General features: G+C 36.2%; 1 pseudogene; it reads right to left on the bottom strand.

Moving 5' to 3' along the window:
- Positions 1–2124: 2124 nt before the first annotated feature.
- Positions 2125–2915, bottom strand: LOC112926741 (NADH dehydrogenase [ubiquinone] 1 alpha subcomplex subunit 1 pseudogene; annotated as a pseudogene).
- Positions 2916–3635: the final 720 nt, after the last annotated feature.

Raw genomic sequence — 3635 nt, 5'->3', positions numbered from 1 at the left:
ATCATTGACAGTGTTTGTCAGTGTTTAGGTTTTTGGCTATTCTAATAGGTATGAGGTGGTATCTCATTGTTTTAATTTCAATTTCCCAGATGATGTATGATAGAGAGCATCTTTTCATATGTTTATTTGACATCTGTTTATGAGGTGTCTGTTAAAGTCTCTGGCTAATTTTTTAAAAATCAGATTGTTTATTTTCTTAGTTGGGTCTTTTTTAAAACAAAATTTATGTATTTTTTCATGAGAGGCACAGAGAGAGGCAGAGATATAGGCAGAGGGAGAAGCAGGCTCCCCGTGGGGAGCCTGATGCAGGACTCGATTCCAGAACCCTAGGATCACGACTTGAGCCAAAGGCAGATGCTCAACCACTGAACCACCCAGGTGCCCCTCTTAGTTGGGTTTTGAAAGTTCTTTTTTATATTTTGCTGAGCTGTCCTTTATTAGATATATCTTTTGAAATATCTTTCCCCAGTCTGTGGATTGTCTTTTCATTTTCTTGATTCTGTATTTCAAAGAATAGACTTTTTTAAAAAATGAAGTCCAGCTTATCAATTATATCTTTCATGGATTGCACCTTTGGTATCATAGGTAAAAAGTCATTGCCAAATGTAAGATCATTTGTATTTTTTCCTGTGTTGTTATATAGTTTTATTGTTTGTGTTTTACATTTAGGTCTGTGATCCATTTTGAGTTCATGTTTGTGGAGGATATAAAGTCTGCCTAGAATCAATTTTTTCCACGTGGATATACAGTTATCTGGCACCATTTATTGGAAAGACTATCTTTTCTCCATTGTATTGCACTTATTTACCTGTGTCTATTTCTAGGCTTTCTATTCTGTTCCACTGATCTATTATCTATTCTTTCACCATTACCACACTGTCTTGATTATGCTGGACTTTTAGTAAATCTTAAAGTGATAATCTTTCAGTTTTATTTTTTATATTTTTAAAAAAGATTTATTATTTGAGAGAGAGAGAAAGAGAGCTAGAATAAGTAGGGAGAGTGGCAGAGAAGGAGAGGATATCTAGCAGACTCCACACTGAGTGTAGAGTTTGACTCAGGGGTTGGTGAGTCATGATTCATGACCCATGAGATCATGATCTGAGCCAAAGCCAAGAATTGGACACTGAACTGACTGAGCCACTCAGGCATCTCCCCACCACCACCACCAGTTTTGTTCTTATGTTCAATATTGTGTTGTCTATTCTGGGGCTTTTGCATCTCCATATAAACATCAAAATAATTTTGTCGATATCCACAAAATAACTTGCTGGATTTTGGTTGGGATTGCATTGAATCTATAGATCAAGTTGAGAAGCACTGTATTCTTGACAATATTGACTGTTGCCATCCATCAGCATGGACTATCTATTTATTTAGCTCTTCTTTAATTTCTTTCATCAGATTTTTGTAGTTTTTCTCATTCTAGATCTTATACGTATTTTGTTAGATGTATACTTAAGTACTTCATTATTTTGAAGTGCTAAGAAATGATATTATGTTTTTTAATTTCAAATTCCACTTGTTCATTTCTGGTATATAGAAAATGATGGACTTTTATACATAAACATTGCAATATTGCTATAACTGCCTCTTAGTTCCAGGAGTATTTTGTTGGTTATTTTGGATTTTCTACATACACAGTTATATTATGTGAACAAAGACAATTTTATTTTTTCCTTCCCAACTTGTATATGTTTTATTTCTTTTTCTTGCTTTATTTCATTAGCTTCAACTTTCAGTACAATGTTGAAAAGAAGTGGTGAGCGGGGACATTCTTTACCTGATCTTGGAAAGCTGCAAATTTCTCACCATTAAGTATGATGTTGTAGGGTTTTGCAGATATACTTTATCAAGTTGAGGATGTTCCTCTCTTAGTTTACCAAGTTTTTTATCATCAGTGGATGTTAGATCTTGTCAAATGCTTTTTTCTACATCTATTGATATGATCATGTTATTTTTCTGATTTAGTGTATTAGTCTGATGGATTACATCAATTGATTTTCTTTTTTTTTCACTTTTTTGTTGTTTTTATTATGTACTACATTAATACACTGCGTTACCATCTAGAAGGGGTAGATGAGCATAACCAAGTTATTTTTCATCAATCAGGAAAATTATTCTTTAATCAATATTTTCCAAACCTTTGATGCATAGTAAGTAACAACTAACTCCAGAGATTTGCCTATCTCTTTCCATCAAACTCCGGTGATATGAATAATAGGCAGCCCTTTTTTCCTTGCCCCCATTAGTGAGCCTGTGGATGTGTGTAGTGGCTATATATGGAGGATGAACAAGCACATGGCCATGAACCCAATCCCAGGTAGAAGCTCAAACCAAATCACATGTTGGTTGCCAAAGTTTAAACCCTTCCTTTCTGGCCTCTTAAAGGAGACCGAGCCTTATTAATTGATTTTCTAATCTGAATAGCCTTACATACCTGGAATAAATACCACTTGTTTGTGGTATATAACCCTTTTTATGCATTATTGGAAAGATTTGCCAATTTTTTTAAATGTTTATTTATTTATGATAGAAAGAGAGAGGGAGAGAGGCAGAGACACAGGCAGAGGGAGAAGCAGGCTCCATGCACCGGGAGCCCGACGTGGGATTCGATCCTGGGTCTCCAGGATCGCGCCCTGGGCCAAAGGCAGGCGCCAAACTGCTGCGCCACCCAGGGATCCCAGATTTGCCAATTTTATTTTGAAGATTCTTGTGTCTATGTTCATAAGAGATACTGATTTGCAGTTTTCTTATGATGTTTTTGTCTGCTTTCAGTATTTGGTATTTGGTTTTAGGGTATGCTAGACTCATAGAATGATTCAGGAAGAATTCTCTCTGCCTTTAACTTCTGAAAGAGATTCTAGAGAATTGATATGATTTAAATGTTTCATGTAGTTTACCAGTGAACCCATCTTGGCCTACTACTTTCTCTCATAGTAAGTAACAACTAACTCCAGAGATTTGCCTATCTCTTTCCATCAAACTCCGGTGATATGAATAATAGGCATGTAGTTTATGTAGTTTACCAGTTTACTTTCTCTTTTGGAAGGCTATTAATTTTATTTATTTATTTATTTTCCCAAGCCAAACTGTATCCAGCTTTATTAAAGATACTTTTCATAAACAATCATAGTATTTCAGGCAGGACATGGGCGGACGATCGTTAACAGTATACAGCAACTTTCAAACTCCCTTCTTCAATGGACTACCAAAATCAGAAAGCCACTATAAAACCCAGTGAAGCCTTCATGTGGTGCTCTGAACAGGGAAAGTTTAGAGTGAGGGTTGACAGTTCACATTTAGAATGTTGTTTAACAACTTTTCACAAGCTGACCCTGACTTTCAGGAAATGAAATGAAAATGGCAGAATTATCAATCTGAAGATCCACAAGCTAAAAAAAAGGAACTCTTTTGAGGGATGCCACCTCAGTGGTGACACTGTAAAGTCCAGATTGCCTGACATACTGGGAACCATTTCATGGGGTCAGATTCCAACAGGTCTCTGGGCTTAAGGGAGTCAAGTCTATGTTGAAGGCAGAGAGGAAAAAGAGGGCATTAAAAAATGAATTTTAGTTTTTCCACACCACCAAGGTGCCTCATGTGTGTCAACATCAAGGAATCCCTCCTCCTGG

This window comes from Vulpes vulpes, chromosome 9 (genome assembly GCF_048418805.1).
Source record: "Vulpes vulpes isolate BD-2025 chromosome 9, VulVul3, whole genome shotgun sequence".
NCBI classification, from domain to species: domain Eukaryota; kingdom Metazoa; phylum Chordata; class Mammalia; order Carnivora; family Canidae; genus Vulpes; species Vulpes vulpes.
Note: the sequence above shows the minus strand (reverse complement) of the source record. Positions and strands in the feature narration are given on the sequence as shown.